Raw genomic sequence first — 20,049 nt, forward strand, 5'->3', positions numbered from 1 at the left:
TGCCTGTGTGTGTGCGGAGGGGTGCCTGTGTGTGTGTGTGCGTGCCTGTGTGTGTGTGGAGGGGTGCCTGTGTGTGTGCGGAGGGGTGCCTGTGTGTGTGCGGAGGGGTGCCTGTGTGTGTGCGGAGGGGTGCCTGTGTGTGTGCGGAGGGGTGCCTGTGTGTGTGCGGAGGGGTGCCTGTGTGTGTGCGGAGGGGTGCCTGTGTGTGTGCGGAGGGGTGCCTGTGTGTGTGCGGAGGGGTGCCTGTGTGTGTGTGTGCGTGCCTGTGTGTGTGTGGAGGGGTGCCTGTGTGTGTGCGGAGGGGTGCCTGTGTGTGTGCGGAGGGGTGCCTGTGTGTGCGGAGGGGTGCCTGTGTGTGTGCGGAGGGGTGCCTGTGTGTGTGCGGAGGGGTGCCTGTGTGTGTGCGGAGGGGTGCCTGTGTGTGTGCGGAGGGGTGCCTGTGTGTGTGCGGAGGGGTGCCTGTGTGTGTGCGGAGGGGTGCCTGTGTGTGTGCGGAGGGGTGCCTGTGTGTGTGCGGAGGGGTGCCTGTGTGTGTGCGGAGGGGTGCCTGTGTGTGCGGAGGGGTGCCTGTGTGTGTGCGGAGGGGTGCCTGTGTGTGTGCGGAGGGGTGCCTGTGTGTGTGTGTGCGTGCCTGTGTGTGTGTGGAGGGGTGCCTGTGTGTGTGCGGAGGGGTGCCTGTGTGTGTGCGGAGGGGTGCCTGTGTGTGTGCGGAGGGGTGCCTGTGTGTGTGCGGAGGGGTGCCTGTGTGTGTGCGGAGGGGTGCCTGTGTGTGTGCGGAGGGGTGCCTGTGTGTGCGGAGGGGTGCCTGTGTGTGTGCGGAGGGGTGCCTGTGTGTGTGCGGAGGGGTGCCTGTGTGTGTGTGTGCGTGCCTGTGTGTGTGTGGAGGGGTGCCTGTGTGTGTGCGGAGGGGTGCCTGTGTGTGTGCGGAGGGGTGCCTGTGTGTGCGGAGGGGTGCCTGTGTGTGTGCGGAGGGGTGCCTGTGTGTGTGCGGAGGGGTGCCTGTGTGTGTGCGGAGGGGTGCCTGTGTGTGCGGAGGGGTGCCTGTGTGTGTGCGGAGGGGTGCCTGTGTGTGTGCGGAGGGGTGCCTGTGTGTGTGCGGAGGGGTGCCTGTGTGTGTGTGGAGGGGTGCCTGTGTGTGTGTGGAGGGGTGCCTGTGTGTGTGGAGGGGTGCTTGTGTGTGTGGAGGGGTGCCTGTGTGTGTGGAGGGGTGCCTGTGTGTGTGGAGGGGTGCCTGTGTGTGTGGAGGGGTGCCTGTGTGTGTGGAGGGGTGCCTGTGTGTGTGTGGAGGGGTGCCTGTGTGTGTGTGGAGGGGTGCCTGTGTGTGTGTGGAGGGGTGCCTGTGTGTGTGCGGAGGGGTGCCTGTGTGTGTGTGGAGGGGTGCCTGTGTGTGTGGAGGGGTGCCTGTGTGTGTGCGGAGGGGTGCCTGTGTGTGTGTGGAGGGGTGCCTGTGTGTGTGCGGAGGGGTGCCTGTGTGTGTGTGGAGGGGTGCCTGTGTGTGTGTGGAGGGGTGCCTGTGTGTGTGCGGAGGGGTGCCTGTGTGTGTGTGGAGGGGTGCCTGTGTGTGTGTGGAGGGGTGCCTGTGTGTGTGGAGGGGTGCTTGTGTGTGTGGAGGGGTGCCTGTGTGTGTGGAGGGGTGCCTGTGTGTGTGGAGGGGTGCCTGTGTGTGTGGAGGGGTGCCTGTGTGTGTGTGGAGGGGTGCCTGTGTGTGTGTGGAGGGGTGCCTGTGTGTGTGTGGAGGGGTGCCTGTGTGTGTGGAGGGGTGCTTGTGTGTGTGGAGGGGTGCCTGTGTGTGTGGAGGGGTGCCTGTGTGTGTGGAGGGGTGCCTGTGTGTGTGGAGGGGTGCCTGTGTGTGTGTGGAGGGGTGCCTGTGTGTGTGTGGAGGGGTGCCTGTGTGTGTGGAGGGGTGCCTGTGTGTGTGGAGGGGTGCCTGTGTGTGTGTGTGTGTGTGTGTGTGTGTGTGTGTGTGTGTGTGTGTGTGTGTGTGTGTGTGTGTGTGTGTGTGTGTGTGTGTGTGTGTGTGTGGGGTATCCCCGGGTCTCTCCTCTTTTCAGTTCACTGCAGTTGGTAACTGGAACAAGCTGCAACAAACACTCAAACTGGACAGTTTCATCTCAGTCTCTTCATTCAAAGACTCAGTCATGGACACTTACTGACAGGCTGCTTTGCGTGATGTATTGTTGTCTCTACCTTCTAGCCCGTTGTGCTGTTGTCTGTGCCCAATGTTTGTACCATGTTTTGTGTTTTGTACAATTTTTTATTTATTTTTAATCCCAGTCCCCAAAGGCCCTCATTGTAAATACGAATTTGTTCTTAACCAACTTGCCCAGTTAAATAAAGGTTAAATTAAATGAATAAATAAAATAGTGTGTGTGGGTGTGTATAATTGTCTACTGAGAAATGATTTAATGTGAGATTGCCCATCATGTTCTCCTCTTGTAATGTGAAGGGTACCGCTCCATCACAGGCTGTTAAACAACACTGTAGTGTGTTCCCAGCTGCAGGCTACGTGATAGAACAGTTAGTGAGAACTGGAAAATCAAATGGAATCAGATAACATCACGCTTCACTGAAAACTTGGACGGTAGAGACGGAGGAAGAGACAACGCAGGGACTCATAGCTAAATCCAATCGTCTATAGTCAAAACCAAGTCAAATGTATCCAAATGAAAACTCATCTCGGCTCCACCCGGCCTCTTTCCGTCTCGGCTCCACCCGGCCTCTTTCCGTCTCGGCTCCACCCGGCCTCTTTCCGTCTCGGCTCCACCCGGCCTCTTTCCGTCTCGGCTCCACCCGGCCTCTTTCCGTCTCGGCTCCACCCGGCCTCTTTCCGTCTCGGCTCCACCCGGCCTCTTTCCGTCTCGGCTCCACCCGGCCTCTTTCCGTCTCGGCTCCACCCAGTCTCTTTCCATCTCAGCTCCACCCGGTCTCTTTCCATCTCAGCTCCACCCGGTCTCTTTCCATCTCAGCTCCACCCGGTCTCTTTCCATCTCAGCTCCACCCAGTCTCTTTCCATCTCAGCTCCACCCGGTCTCTTTCCATCTCAGCTCCACCCGGTCTCTTTCCATCTCAGCTCCACCCAGTCTCTTTCCATCTCAGCTCCACCCAGTCTCTTTCCATCTCAGCTCCACCCAGTCTCTTTCCATCTCAGCTCCACCCAGTCTCTTTCCATCTCAGCTCCACCCAGTGAAGAGAGAACAAATAATGTGAAAACGGAACAACTTTGGCATCAACTTCCCCTGAGCCTTTAACTAAATGGCGCTCCTTAAGTCATGTTATCCAACCAGAAAAACACAAAGCAAAGTCCTCATCTCTACCTCCATCTTCCCTGTAGTCTTTAGTAACAAAGCATCTCAAAGTAGTTAAAAACTGCCTATAATTACAGTGTCCCTGTGTCTCATCCTATGGAGAGTTGTGTACAGATGGAGTTCTACCCCAGACCAGGGTAATGAGGGCAGGGTCAAGTTATTTGATCGTCTGTGGAGATAAACGGCCTCATCCATCTCTCCTGTAACAAGGTCATGCAGAGCGCTGTGTCTCAGCCTTGTCCTTTACAGTGTAATTGGAGTGTGGCTCTGAGGAGGGTGACTGTGTGTGTATGTGTGTAGGATTGTGTGTGCCCGAGTGTGTGTAAGTAGGATTGTGGGGGAGGCTGCCTGAGTGTGTGTGTGTAAGTCGGATTGTGTGTGGGGGGGGCGCCCAGCTCAGTGCTCTGATAAGACGTGACCTCTGTAACCAAGGTATAATAGCTGTGTTGTTGGTCAGTAGGACTGTGTGTGTGTGTGTGGGGGGGGGGGGGGGGGGGGGCAGCTCAGTGCTCTGATAAGACGTGACCTCTGTAACCAAGGTATAATAGCTGTGTTGTTGGTCAGTAGGACTGTGTGTGTGTGTGTGTGTGTGTGTGTGTGTGTGTGTGTGTGTGTGTGTGTGTGTGGGGGGGGGGGGGGGGGGGGCAGCTCAGTGCTCTGATAAGACGTGACCTCTGTAACCAAGGTATAATAGCTGTGTTGTTGGTCAGTAGGACTGTGTGTGTGTGTGTGTGTGTGTGTGTGTGTGTGTGTGGGGGGGGGGGGGGGGGGGGGGGCAGCTCAGTGCTCTGATAAGACGTGACCTCTGTAACCAAGGTATAATAGCTGTGTTGTTGGCGAGTAGCGTCGAGTCAAGCCTCTGTATCAGCTCTCCAATAGCATACCATTCACATCCCATTCACATGTGGACCACAGACTGATTGTGGTTAACAGTTCCTTTCTACTCTGGGGGAACAGAGGGTGGGTTCAACAGCATAATCAGCAAGGATAACTGTTCTATAATATAATGACATGATCATTTAGCAGGCGCTCCTATCCAGAGCAACTTACAGTTAATAGCCTACAGGTAATTCAGTCGTGGTTTAAATAAGTCTTACCCACAACTCTAATTAAACTCCATCCATCTGAGCCAATGTTCTGAGTGGCACCCCGTAGTCTAACTGGAATATATATAACACATCCTAGATCTGAATGAATGAAATAATCTTATTAAATACTTTTTTCTTTACATAGTTGAATGTGCTGACAACAAAATCACACAAACATAATCAATGGAAATCCAATTTATCAACCCATGGAGGTCTAGATTTGGAGTCACACTCAAAATTAAAGTGGAAAACCACACTACAGGCTGATCCAACTTTGATGTAATGTCCTTAAAACAAGTCAAAATGAGGCTCAGTAGTGTGTGTGGCCTCCACGTGCCTGTATGACCTCCCTACAACGCCTGGGCATGCTCCTGATGAGGTGGCGGATGGTCTACTGAGGGATCTCCTCCCAGACCTGGACTAAAGCATCCGCCAACTCCTGGACAGTCTGTGGTGCAACGTGGCGTTGGTGGATGGAGCGAGACATGATGTCCCAGATGTGCTCAATTGGATTCAGGTCTGGGGAACGGGCGGGCCAGTCCATAGCATCAATGCCTTCCTCTTGCAGGAACTGCTGACACACTCCAGCCACATGAGGTCTAGCATTGTCTTGCATTAGGAGGAACCCAGGGCCAACCGCACCAGCATATGGTCTCACAAGGGGTCTGAGGATCTCATCTCGGTACCTAATGGTAGTCAGGCTACCTCTGGCGAGCACATGGAGGGCTGTGCGGCCCCCCAAAGAAATGCAACCCCACACCATGACTGACCCACCGCCAAACCGGTCATGCTGGAGGATGTTGCAGGCAGCAGAACGTTCTCCACGGCGTCTCCAGACTCTGTCACGTCTGTCACATGTGCTCAGTGTGAACCTGCTTTCATCTGTGAAGAGCACAGGGCGCCAGTGGCGAATTTTCCAATCTTGGTGTTCTCTGGCAAATGCCAAACGTCCTGCACGGTGTTAGGCTGTAAGCACAACCCCCACCTGTGGAAGTCGAGCCCTCATACCACCCTCATGGAGTCTGTTTCTGACCGTTTGAGCAGACACATGCACATTTGTGGCCTGCTGGAGGTCATTTTGCAGGGCTCTGGCAGTGCTCCTCCTGCTCCTCCTTGCACAAAGGCGGAGGTAGCGGTCCTGCTGCTGGGTTGTTGCCCTCCTACGGCCTCCTCCACGTCTCCTGATGTACTGGCCTGTCTCCTGGTAGCGCCTCCATGCTCTGGACACTACGCTGACAGACACAGCAAACCTTCTTGCCACAGCTCGCATTGATGTGCCATCCTGGATGAGCTGCACTACCTGAGCCACTTGTGTGGGTTGTAGACTCCGTCTCATGCTACCACTAGAGTGAAAGCACCGCCAGCATTCAAAAGTGACCAAAACATCAGCCAGGAAGCATAGGAACTGAGAAGTGGTCTGTGGTCACCACCTGCAGAACCACTCCTTTATTGGGGGTGTCTTGCTAATTGCCTATAATTTCCACCTGTTGTCTATTCCATTTGCACAACAGCATGTGAAATTTATTGTCAATCAGTGTTGCTTCCTAAGTGGACAGTTTGATTTCACAGAAGTGTGATTGACTTGGAGTTACATTGTGTTGTTTAAGTGTTCCCTTTATTTTTTTGAGCAGTATATATTGTTCTGAGTGGCAGCACGTTGTCTAACTGGAATATGTATTGTTCTGAGTGGCAGCACATTGTCTAACTGGAATATGTATTCTGAGTGGCAGCACGTTGTCTAACTGGAATATGTATTGTTCTGAGTGGCACCCCGTTGTCTAACTGGAATATGTATTGTTCTGAGTGGCACCCCGTTGTCTTACTGGAATATATCTTGTTCTGAGTGGCACCCTGTAGTCTAACTGGAATATATCTTGTTCTGAGTGGCAACACGTTGTCTAACTGGAATATATCTTGTTCTAACTGGCAGCACGTTGTCTAACTGGAATATGTATTGTTCTGAGTGGCAGCAACGTTGTCTAACTGGAATACATTTTGTTCTGAGTGGCAGCACATTGTCTAACTGGAATATATCTTGTTCTGACTGGCAGCACATTGTCTAACTGGAATATGTATTGTTCTGACTAGTAGCACATTGTTTTGGCGGATGCCAGGAGAACGCTACCTGCCCAAATGCATAGTGCCAACTAAAGTTGGTGGAGGAGGAATAATGGTCTGGGGCTTTTTCCATGGTTCGGGCTAGGGCCCTTAATTTCAGTTAAGGGAAATCTTAACGCTACAGCATACAATGACATTCTAGACAATTCTGTGCTTCCAACTTTGTGGCAACAGTTTGGGGAAGGCCCTTTCCTGTCTCAGCATGACAATGCCCCCATGCACAAAGCGAGGTCCATACAGAAATGGTTTGTTGATCAGTGTGGATTCCAGTTAGACAACGTGCTGCCACTCAGAACAAGTTGAGGTGGGACTACTGCTAACGCAGTGTGGTGGTGTGGAGACGGGACTACTGCGAGAGAAAGAGTATTCATTGCTGTGTGATGAAGAGGAGGAATAGAGTATTCATTGCTGTGTGATGAAGAGGGGGAAGAGAGTATTCATTGCTGTGTGATGAAGAGGGGGAAGAGAGTACTCATTGCTGTGTGATGAAATGAAGAGGGGGAAGAGAGTATTCATTGCTGTGATGAAATGAAGAGGGGGAAGAGAGTACTCATTGCTGTGTGATGAAATGAAGAGGGGGAAGAGAGTATTCATTGCTGTGATGAAATGAAGAGGGGGAAGAGAGTACTCATTGCTGTGATGAAATGAAGAGGGGGAAGAGAGTACTCATTGCTGTGTGATGAAGAGGGGGAAGAGAGTATTCATTGCTGTGTGATGAAATGAAGAGGGGGAAGAGAGTATTCATTGCTGTGTGATGAAGAGGGGGAAGAGAGTATTCATTGCTGTGTGATGAAATGAAGAGGGGGAAGAGAGTACTCATTGCTGTGTGATGAAATGAAGAGGGGGAAGAGAGTACTCATTGCTGTGTGATGAAATGAAGAGGGGGAAGAGAGTATTCATTGCTGTGTGATGAAATGAAGAGGGGGAAGAGAGTACTCATTGCTGTGTGATGAAATGAAGAGGGGGAAGAGAGTACTCATTGCTGTGTGATGAAATGAAGAGGGGGAAGAGAGTACTCATTGCTGTGTGATGAAATGAAGAGGGGGAAGAGAGTACTCATTGCTGTGTGATGAAATGAAGAGGGGGAAGAGAGTACTCATTGCTGTGATGAAATGAAGAGGGGGAAGAGAGTATTCATTGCTGTGTGATGAAATGAAGAGGGGGAAGAGTACTCATTGCTGTGTGATGAAGAGGGGGAAGAGAGTATTCATTGCTGTGATGAAATGAAGAGGGGGAAGAGTACTCATTGCTGTGTGATGAAGAGGGGGAAGAGAGTATTCATTGCTGTGTGATGAAGAGGGGGAAGAGAGTACTCATTGCTGAGATGAAATGAAGAGGGGGAAGAGAGTATTCATTGCTGTGATGAAGAGGGGGAAGAGAGTATTCATTGCTGTGTGATGAAGAGGGGGAAGAGAGTACTCATTGCTGTGATGAAATGAAGAGGGGGAAGAGAGTACTCATTGCTGTGATGAAATGAGGGGGAAGAGTACTCATTGCTGTGATGAAATGAGGGGGAAGAGTACTCATTGCTGTGATGAAATGAAGAGGGGGAAGATAGTATTCATTGCTGTGATGAAATGAGGGGGAAGAGAGTACTCATTGCTGTGTGATGAAATGAAGAGGGGGAAGAGAGTATTCATTGCTGTGATGAAATGAAGAGGGGGAAGAGAGTATTCATTGCTGTGTGATGAAATGAAGGGGGGGAAGAGAGTACTCATTGCTGTGTGATGAAATGAAGAGGGGGAAGAGAGTACTCATTGCTGTGTGATGAAATGAAGAGGGGGAAGAGAGTATTCATTGCTGTGATGAAATGAAGAGGGGGAAGAGAGTATTCATTGCTGTGTGATGAAATGAAGAGGGGGAAGAGAGTACTCATTGCTGTGATGAAATGAAGAGGGGGAAGAGAGTACTCATTGCTGTGTGATGAAATGAAGAGGGGGAAGAGAGTATTCATTGCTGTGTGATGAAATGAAGAGGGGGAAGAGAGTATTCATTGCTGTGTGATGAAGAGGGGGAAGAGAGTATTCATTGCTGTGATGAAATGAAGAGGGGGAAGAGAGTATTCATTGCTGTGATGAAATGAAGAGGGGGAAGAGAGTACTCATTGCTGTGATGAAATGAAGAGGGGGAAGAGAGTATTCATTGCTGTGTGATGAAGAGGGGGAAGAGAGTACTCATTGCTGTGTGATGAAATGAAGAGGGGGAAGAGAGTACTCATTGCTGTGTGATGAAATGAAGAGGGGGAAGAGAGTATTCATTGCTGTGTGATGAAATGAAGAGGGGGAAGAGAGTATTCATTGCTGTGTGATGAAATGAAGAGGGGGAAGAGAGTACTCATTGCTGTGTGATGAAATGAAGAGGGGGAAGAGAGTATTCATTGCTGTGATGAAATGAAGAGGGGGAAGAGAGTATTCATTGCTGTGTGATGAAATGAGGGGGAAGAGAGTATTCATTGCTGTGTGATGAAGAGGGGGAAGAGAGTACTCATTGCTGTGATGAAATGAAGAGGGGGAAGAGAGTACTCATTGCTGTGATGAAATGAGGGGGAAGAGAGTATTCATTGCTGTGTGATGAAATGAAGAGGGGGAAGAGAGTACTCATTGCTGTGTGATGAAGAGGGGGAAGAGAGTATTCATTGCTGTGATGAAATGAAGAGGGGGAAGAGAGTACTCATTGCTGTGTGATGAAATGAAGAGGGGGAAGAGAGTACTCATTGCTGTGTGATGAAGAGGGGGAAGAGAGTATTCATTGCTGTGATGAAATGAAGAGGGGGAAGAGAGTACTCATTGCTGTGATGAAATGAAGAGGGGGAAGAGAGTATTCATTGCTGTGATGAAATGAAGAGGGGGAAGAGAGTACTCATTGCTGTGTGATAAAGTCAAAATGTTTTCTGTGTGTCTGAGTTATTGTTGGTTTGCCTGTCTGTAGGTCTTAATGTGTGTGTGTGTGTGTGTGTGTCAGTGTGCTGCAGTGTGTGTGTTATGCCGCAATGTACGTCTGTTGCAGTATCTGTGTGTGTGTGTGCGCGTCTCACAGTGTGTGTCTGCGTGTGCTGCAGGGTCTAAATCTGTGTGTGTCCCTGAGCAGTGTGGGGGCCCCCTGGTGAGGTGTTCTGGTGGCAGGTCCTGGTGGAGGCTGGGACTCTGTGGTGCTCATTATCTCTGGCAGAGAGAGACATCTCCCCTCTCCCTCGTTCTCCTCCCTCCCTGAGCTGACCTACACCATTTCCTCTAACTGGAGTTCAGACAAATGGAACATATTGGACTGAGCAATGAGCACAAGTTGACTAAATATACCAATAAAGCTTATGGGGACTGGGAGCTGTTTGTGTGTGTGTGTGTGTGTGTGTGTGTGTGTGTGTGTGTGTGTGTGTGTGTGTGTGTGTGTGTGTGTGTGTGTGTGTGTGTGTGTGTGTGTGTGTGAGCTGAGGTTAGCGGAGGAGGAATGGTATTCACACCTAAGAACACCATCCTGGTTTACAATAGAGACCAGATTGCACAGAGCACTGCAATTACAGCACTATAAGACTACATGGTGACTGATTACATCCACCTTCTCCCTGCCTGCTACCTGTTTAGCTTGAGGACTAAAATACACAAACAGCTATTTCTGACATTTACAACTGATTAATGATGTTCATGCTTTAATGTTCTGTACATCAATCTCATTGTGTGAAGCCTTTTTGCAACGTCTCTGCATTGTATTGTAATAATAGATTGCCTAAACCCATCATGTTCTATTTGATTCTATTCCCTTCTAGAATCATCTCTCCCTATATCCCTGTCCAGACCTAGAATGTGACAAGGACACTTCTAACACACCAATCCCACTGAAAGTCAGTAAGTCACACTCCCTCTCGTATAGAAACAGGCTCGCCAGAGAGAAAACCCAGTGCTCTCCAGACCCCACAGTAAATGGATGTAGCATCAAAGTGAACCAAGAGTCTCTCTCTCTTCTCTTCCCCCCCCCCCCATCCATTCTGCCAGGCAGTCAGAGAAACTGCAGGGCCAATTCTCACAGGGAGCTCAAATTATTTTCTTCAGCAGCTAGATTAGTAATAGTAGTAGAAGCTTTATTGCTTTCTCTTCCCGGGTCGGACTGCAGTTTAGTTATTTAGGAGGACAGTGGAAGGTCATACATCTTTACTGTCAGTTTGTAACACAAAGCCCTCTATGGCTTCCCAATAGGCTTTTTGGAGGAGTATGTGAAGGAGAGAGTTTAGAAACATACTGTGCTTTCAACAGAGCTGCGTTCAGGATGATGATAGTTTTGTGAACCTGTGTTAACCTGAACCAGTGGTGGTGTATTGGGGTCCTACAACAGCCTCAAATCTAGACATGGAGGTGTACAGGTGGAATACAATGTTTTAAACTGTTAAAGCTAGAATCACTCAATGAAACAATAAAGTGTAACCACTCTCAAATAACAAATGTAATCACTCAAATTCATAGAGCTATGGATGAAAAGACTGACCATCTATGATATCAAAATGATAGTTTTAACCAAGTTGAGGCTACAGTGTTTGTTTACAAACATAAGAGTAAAAAACAAGCTTCTATGTCGGGTTTGATTGGGCACGACTGTTGAACTAAGCTAATAAGTCATTCATAAAAGTTATAGTCTTCATTAATTTAAAGGTAAAAAAATGTCTATAGAAAATAAGGATTCTAGCTTTAAAGGATTTGGCCTTGTATGCTGGTCAACACCAAAGCATTTAGGTCGACGCTCAAAACATTGCAATCCTGAACGCACCCTCAGTACAAGGGCATCTACAGTAAGCATAGTTAGTGCTCAAGCCATTATAATTCTGACTATGATACAAGGCAGGCACAAAGACAAAAGACCGTTAACTTGGATTGCATAGCTACATTACACAACATATTTTTGAGTGAGGACCCATAGTTCTTCTTTACTTATATGGATTACAGGAGTTAACACAACAACAAAAATGTTTTGGGAGAGTCCGATGGTCCTCTTTTGATTAGCTTAGCCCCTAGCCATATTTAGCTTTATGACAAAAAAACCCCCTCCAGCCTGGCTAGTGAGGTTTGTACTGTACCCGGAGGGGGGAACGGAGCATGGGCTTGAGCTAATTAGCTCTCCTGTTCTTTTCACGATAACGGCTTTAGTCTAAATCCCGACCAAAACAAACAGTGAGGGAAGAATAAGGCGGCGGTGGTCAGAAGCTTGATCATTGTTTTCCCAGCGGCTGGGCCAACATACAGCAGCAGCAAGGAATGCATTCTGGGTAATAACCACAGAGGTCAGTCCTGGGACGTCTAACACCCACCGCCTTTTAGGAATGTCCAAGAACAACTTGGCCCAAACTAAAGCTAGAAGCTGGTAGAAATGACAAAAGATTGGACGGCTACGTTTCTGAATGTAGTTAGTTCTCGCTGGTATTTCCTTCAAAAGAGTTACAAGTCAAAAGACCAGACTCCAACAAAACAGAAGCCAAGGCCCCTGTTCTAATACTCTGACTATATCCTTCCTGCCAACCTTTATTCCTTAAAGTAATCAATGATCTGACATGAAACGGTTGGTGTCTCTAATGGAACCCTTCCCTCCTTCCATCAAGGGACAGACTTATTTTTATAGGTATTGGAACAGGGCCCTGCACCTGGACAATTGACTCGACCCCATCTGCACTCTGGGGGGGTGGGGGAGGGGGCTGTAATATTTACACCATGTCTGTGTATATATTCAGCATTACAACTTGATATAGTCCATGACCCTGACGTCTAGCATCTGAGTCAATCTTTTGTCTTTGAGCTATAAAGTATGTGACTTTACATATCACATCAATTCATCAGATTTTGCTACCTCACTGCTCTAGTCAAAATCATTTCATACTTGTTGTTTAATACCAGCTAGCTATCACAATGTACATGTTTCCTATAGTTCCTTCCAAGTGTGGTACTGCTTTCCTTACAAGCCATTGTAAACATAATAGTCGTTGAGACTGATTGTTTTCTTTGTGTTTCTTAGGAGATACAGTAATACTATCCCTCCTCCAACCTGAGAGCAACTATGTAGGCCTAGCGCTGTTCTTTTAAAAGAGATACTTCGGGATTTTGGCAATAAGGTCCTTTATCTACTTTCCCAGTCAGATGAAGAACTCCTGGATGCCATCTTTATGTATCTGTGTCCAGTATGAAGGAAGTTAGAGGTACAGTTGAAGTCCGAAGTTTACATACACCTTAACCAAATACGTTTAAACTCAGTTTCACAATTCCTGACATGTAATCCTAGTAAAGATTCCCTGTCTTAGGTCAGTTAGGATCACCACTATTTTAAGAATGTGAAATGTCAGAAAAATAGTAGAGAATGATATATTTCAGCTTTTATTTCTTTCATCACATTCCCAGTGGGTCAGAAGTTTACATACATTCAATTAATATTTGGTAGCATTGCCTTCAAATTGTTTAACTTGGGTCAAACATTTCGAGTAGCCTTCCACAAGCTTCCCACAATAAGTTGGGTGAATTTTGGCCCATTCCTCCTGACAGAGCTGGTGTAACTGAGTCAGGTTTGTAGGCCTCCTTGCTCGCACATGCTTTTTCAGTTCTGCCCACACATTTTGTATAGGATTGAGGTCAGGGCTTTGTGATGGCCACTCCAATACCTTGACTTTGTTGTCCTTAAGCAATTCTGCCACAACTTTGGAAGTATGCTTGGGGTCATTGTCCATTTGGAAGACCCATTCGCAACCAAGCAACCATGATGATGCGCCCCCCCCCCCCTCATGCTTCACGGTTGGGATGGTGTTCTTCGGCTTGCAAGACTCCCGCTTTTTCCTCCAAACATAACAATGGTCATTATGGCCAAACAGTTCTATTTTGTTTCATCTGACCAGTGGACATTTCTCCAAAAAGTACGATCGTTGTCCCCATGTGCAGTTGCAAACTGCAGTCTGGCTTTTTTATGCCGGTTTTGGAGCAGTGGCTTCTTCCTTGCTGAGCGGCCTTTCAGGTTATGTCGATATAGGACTCGTATTACTGTGGATATAGATACTTGTGGACCTGTTTCCTCCAACATCTTCACAAGTTATTTTGATGTTGTTCTGGGATTGATTTGTACTTTTCACACTAAAGTACGTTCATCTCTAGGAGACAGAATGTGTCTCCTTCCTGAGCGGTATGACGGCTGCATGATCCCAATGGTGTTTATACTTCCGTAGTATTGTTTGTACAGACGAATGTGGTACCTTCAGGCGTTTGGAAATTGCTCCCAAGGATTGTGGAGGTCTACAATCGCTCCCTAGGTACCAGCGAGGTCTACAATTATTTTTCTGATGTCTTGGCTGATTTCTTTAGATTTTCCCATGATGTCAAGCAAAGAGGGACTGAGTTTGACCCAATTGACTCAAATTATGTCAATTAGCCTATCAGAAGCTTCTAAAGCCATGACATAATTTTCTGGAATTTTCAAAGCTGTTTAAAGGCACAGCCAACTTAGTGTATGTAAACTTCTGACCCACTGGAATTGTGATACAGTGAATTATAAGCGAAATTATCTGTCTGTAAACAATTGTTGGAACAATTACTTGTGTCATGCACAAAGTAGATGTCCTAACCGACTTGCCAAAACTATAGTTTGTTAACCTGTTGGGGCTAGGAGGCAGTATTTTCACGGCCGGATAAAAAAAAACGTGTCCGATTTAAACTGGTTACTACTCTTGCCCAGAAAATGTAATATGCATATAATTAGTAGATTTGGATAGAAAACACTCTAAAGTTTCTAAAACTGTTTGAATGGTGTCTGTGAATATAACAGAACTCATATGGCAGGCTAAAACCTGAGAAGATTCCATACAGGAAGTGCCCTGTCTGACAATTTGTTGTCCTTCTGTTGCATCTCTATCGAAAATACAGCATCTGTGCTGTAATGTAACACTTTCTAAGGCTTCCTTTGGCTCTCTAAAGCCTTTATAAAGTGGAATGGGGTGTCTGCTGTCTCTGGGCAAAGTACAGCAGCAGAGTTTGTAAGTGGTCAGCCTGGGGACAGTGAGACTGAGATGCGCATTCACGAGACTTCTCCATTTGTTTTCTTTCAGCCTTTGAATGAATACAACGTTGCCCGGTTAGAATATTATCGCTATTTTACGAGAAAAATAGCATAAAAATTGATTTTAAACAGCGTTTGACATGCTTCTAAGGACGATAATGGAATATTTTGACATTTTTTTGTCACGAAATGCGCTCGCGCGTTACCCTTCGGATAGTGACCTGAACGCATGAACAAAACGGAGGTATTTGGATATAACTATGGATTATTTGGAACCAAAACAACATTTGTTGTTGAAGTAGAAGTCCTGGGAGTGCATTCTGACGAAGAACAGCAAAGGCAATCCAATTTTTCTAATAGTAATTCTGAGTTTAGTGAGCCCCAAACAGCTAGCCTGTGATGGCCGAGCTATGTACTCAGAATATTGCAAAATGTGCTTTCGCCGAAAAGCTATTTTAAAATCTGACATAGCGTTTGCATAAAGGAGTTCTGTATCTATAATTCTTAAAATAATTGTTATGTATTTTGTCAACGTTTATCATGAGTAATTTAGTAAATTCACCGGAAGTTTGCTAGTTCTGAACATCACATGCTAATGTAAAAAGCTGTTTTTGATATAAATATGAACTTGATTGAACAAAACATGCATGTATTGTATAACATAATGTCCTAGGAGTGTCATCTGATGAAGATCAAAGGTTAGTGCTGCATTTAGCTGTGGTTTTGGTTTTTGTGACATATATGCTTGCTTTGAAAATGGCTGTGTGATTATTTTTGGCAGGGTACTCTCCTGACAATCTAATGTTTTGCTTTCGCTGTAAAGCCTTTTTGAAATCGGACAATGTGGTTAGATTAACGAGAGTCTTGTCTTTAAAATGGTGTAAAATAGTCATATGTTTGAGAAATTGAAGTTATAGCATTTGAGGTATTTGTATTTCGCGCCACGCGATTCCACTGGCTGTTGACTAGGGTGGGACGCAAACATCCCACCTAGCCCATAGAAGTTAACAAGAAATTTGTGGAGTGGTTGAAAAACAAGTTTTAATGACTCCAACCTAAGTGTATGTAAACTTCCGACTTCAACTGTAGTTTCTCCAGCCAATGCTAACTAGCTTTAGCGCAATAACTGGATATCTACAGGAAAGTAATTGCGCTAACACTAGCAAACTCCAAACTGCACGCAAAAACAAAAAAATTGTATCCACAAGTTCATCTGACTCTGTAGATAGATTGACTAATTAACAACATCCTGAAACTATCCCCTTAATACAGTCACTTCTAGACATAAGTTTTTGTTAATTAAGTGATGAAATGTGCTAAACCACCAGGGTTAATAGGGGAATTAGCTTAAGTTGCTGTGAAGAGAGCAAACAGGGGGAAAAAAACTATGCAGGCTTCCCATGGCTAAATCAATTATGGTCTATGTTCAAGTTTAATACACATCTTTAACATGGCAACAAGCAATTAAATGTATCCGCTGGGGGACCACTTAGTTTAAACATTACAGTTCTATTTCAATGCACTCTACTATCTAACTGAGCCGGAGGTACAGTAGAGGAGACGTCTTGGAGCAATGTGGGGTTTTCCGTTGCATAAAGGTAAGGTGCAACTTGAAGAATTCCTGACAAATGTGGTCCAATTATTTTCTTGACATTCAATCTACTTGAAATGGGGAAGCCTCTGTGTCTCTACCTTCTTATACACCCAGATAAGAGCTATTCTAGCTTTTTAGAAGCTTGCCTTTGGTTAGCAGAGAAAACCGTCCAATCACGATTCCAACTGGCCAAACTGAATAACACACTGGTGAGAGCTGAGTTCACGCCAGAGCCCTAGTGGGGCCTCGCTGTCACACACTGGTGAGTGCTGAGTTCACGCCAGCGCCCTAGTGGGGCCTCACTGTCACACACTGGTGAGTGCTGAGTTCACGCCAGAGCCCTAGTGGGGCCTCGCTGTCACACACTGGTGAGAGCTGAGTTCACACCAGAGCCCTAGTGGGGCCTCGCTGTCACACTCTGGTGAGTGCTGAGTTCACGCCAAAGCCCTAGTGGGGCCTCGCTGTCACACACTGGTGAGAGCTGAGTTCACGCCAGAGCCCTAGTGGGGCCTCGCTGTCACACACTGGTGAGTGCTGAGTTCACACCAGAGCCCTAGTGGGGCCTCGCTGTCACACACTGTTGAGAGCTGAGTTCACGCCAGAGCCCTAGTGGGGCCTCGCTGTCACACACAGAACAAACAGACTGGAACATGGAGAGATGCTTTCTGTCTAACAGACCATCTCACATGACCACACACACACACACAGGCACAGGCACAGTATGAGCATCTACACGGGCAGACACTCATGGTCCCCCCATCCACTCTCGTTCACGATCCCAAAAAGATAGGCAAATCCCATAAAGCAGTGAAAAGGGGTGTTTCCTTCCCCATACGTGTCCGTGCCCAAAATAGCTCATGGAACATTTTTTTTTTTACTTCCTGAAAATGCCAGGTTGATGACGTTGGGGCGACCGACTGGGAGAGATCAGGAAGGCAATATGTCACAGTTCAAACACCTAGAGATTCTTATCAGACTCCCACTGCCTCAGCTCTAGAGGGCCATTTACAGCCACTATTCTGGACTGTGGGTGGACAAAACATCAAGTCTCATCTTCTAGTTTTCCATCTCAATCTATTTCTACATTAGAGGAAACATCTCACACCCCACTGAGCTAGCTCCTAGCTCAAATATAAATATAGAAATATTCCCTCTGTACAGGCAGGCTATTAAACTTTTACTGGACCCAGGCTTGTCCTCCCTATGAAGAGCACATGGAAAGAACACGGCAGGCACACATTTCCACCACCCAGAATCTCTCTCACACACACACACACAGACACACTCACATTACCAAACATATAGAAATGCATTATGGAACTCACAGACAAATACACACATGCGCAGTGCACACATTTCAGTCCTGGAGAGAGGACCATTTAAAACCCAGGCCTCCGCAGTGCAACAATGGCACAGGCCCTGTAATTAAAACCTGCTGCGTCCTCTGGCCTCATTTATTGTCCAATAAAGGGGGAGACATTGCAGCGCAGCCACACAGCCTGGCCCCTGTACCCTGGCAGAGAGGGCCCCTAAAGCCATTACACACACTCTCTTGTGCGACTGTGTGTGAGACAGTGTGTGTGTGTGTGTGTGTGTGTGTGTGTGTGTGTGTGTGTGTGTGTGTGTGTGTGTGAGAGAGTATGTGTGGCGCGCGTGAGACAGTGTGTGTTGAGCGTGACCGTGTGCCTATGCGTGTCCCCATTGGTCCGTGGGAATAAAGTGAAGTGAGGCCTTGTGAGACTATGTGAGACAGACTAGACTGTACAGTATCTGCCATGTCAAACTAAAGCCATGGGACTGTTGTTTCAGGAGTTCTAACCATCTTTAAAAATGAGTGACAAGCAACTCCACTGATTCAGAATAGATTTTGAGTAAATAGCAGCAAAGCAACAACACTTGAACTTCTTTCAAAGTTCTAGGTTCACAGCTTGGAAATCAAACCAAACTATGGGTCGGTGTGGAGAGTGGAGAATACATCCCGTCTTGTTTTGATTCAGAGTGATGTGTGTGTGTGTGTGTGTGTGTGTGTGTGTGTGTGTGTGTGTGTGTGTGTGTGTGTGTGCGCGTGTGTGTGTCCGCACAATCCCCTTAAGCAAAGCAGCCAACTGCAGTCCTCAAACTGTTCAAATCAATTCAACAGACAAGCAACAGCTGTCTGTAGGGCCCCTCAATCATTCTGCAGAGAAAACCACCACACTAATCATCACCAAGTCTTCCATTGGGTCACATCAATTTTTGGTTTATTTCTCAGAAACAAATATGTACAGAAACTTGCCACAAAGCCTACATCACATTCATTTGGGTGAAAAGGCTTTAGGTCTTTCGAAAGAGAGACTTTTTATTCTAGAAATGTCCATCAATTGCACCCTACACATTTGTATCCATGTCCTTCAAAATAAAATAAAAACCCTTTTCCTGAAGCAGCCAATTGAGCATTTATTTTGTCCAATTGTCAGGAGAACCAATTAATGTAACACTTTACCGGTGCTTCTGCACAACATGTCAACACAATTGAGCCATTTTAGCAGGTGCTCTCATCCAGAGGGACTTCCAGTAGTGAGTACATACATTTACCTACTGGTCCCCTGTGGGAATCCAACCCACAACCCTGGCAAGCGCCATGCTCTACCAACTGAGCCACACAGAATGTTGTGGAGGAAGATAAGAAATTAATAGAAATAAGGAAGTGTGTACTGTCGTGTCTTTGGGCACCATTAACTGAAGACATGTTTATCAAAATAACTCCCTGTAATTATTATCACGCGATTAAACTGATTAATTGTTTAACTGTAATTAACTAGGAGATCGGGGCACCAAGGAAAATATTCAGATTACAAAGTTATAATTTTCCTAATATAACTTTCCTATATTATAACATTATATATTAAATTATATTATAGTATAGTATAGGCCGATTATCTTCTGGTTTAAATGGTGTATTTTACCTCGCGTCCAGTCTCATTCCAAACGTCGTAAATTGTTGTTATCTGCACGAACCCAGCCTTTACTAAATCCTCCATACATCAACTGTCTTAAAATCATTTATTTACTAAACTAAGTAATTCACATAAAGCATACAAACAGTAATTATCGTCACAAAGAATTGGTAGAGTAATGTGCCCTAGTGGGCTAAACCGGCATGGCTGGTGTCTTGTTAAACAAAGGGTCATAAATGGTCAGCTGAGGAGGCACACAGAGTTCATTAATAGTAACAATTGATATGCTAAGCCTTTGCACATGAACGCTCACTCATTCGGGAACAATTGCAATCAATATATATTTACGCTCAGTGTGTGTCGGGATCCTTGTTGGAGAGTTTTTTGACCTCGTTCTCTCTTTCTCGGTTAGAATGGATCTTTCAAAGCGACATTCATTAATGTCGTTATAGAATGGATGTTTCGTCGGTCTTCGCGTTCGATGATATCGAGTTCTTAGCTGCAGACTAATAATTAATATCAAAGACTTGTTCTTATTCTGTCGGTATCGGTAGTCTAAAAGTTAACTTTCAGTAGAGGAATTGGATGGTCAAACCTATTGGCCAACTCGCAATGGAGTGGAGGTCTGATGAAAGAAAATCAGGGTGGGGGTTTTATACGTGAACATAGAACAGGCTTGTCACATAACGCCTGGTCCTGTCTGTGTCCCTGGGGGCGTGCCGATGACTGATAGAATGTATTTCTGTTCAAAGCTTATATCACATTAACATCAGTACATAGCATCTCAACGTATTCCAAATAGCTTTATCCTTATTAATACATTTTATACAACCATATAGATGCAAGTCCCATAGCTGAGGCTATTATATAAACCTTAGTATGGTAATATGGTACTATTGTCTCCAATGGGTATCACAAAATTGTACCAAGCGGACCAGTTCGTAGCTGGATTCTTCACCGATCTTTTATACCTTCTCCAGAACATAAATGTCGTTCGGTTC

General features: G+C 46.4%; 1 protein-coding gene across 14 annotated transcripts in view; it reads right to left on the reverse strand.

Moving 5' to 3' along the window:
* LOC106568778 (neogenin) overlaps nucleotides 1-20,049 on the reverse strand; it is a 271,322-nt gene that overhangs the window by 89,703 nt on the left and 161,570 nt on the right. The gene's annotated exons all lie outside the window — the stretch shown is intronic.

The sequence above is a fragment of the Salmo salar genome, chromosome 26 (assembly GCF_965601325.2).
Source record: "Salmo salar chromosome 26, fSalSal1, whole genome shotgun sequence".
NCBI lineage: Eukaryota > Metazoa > Chordata > Actinopteri > Salmoniformes > Salmonidae > Salmo > Salmo salar.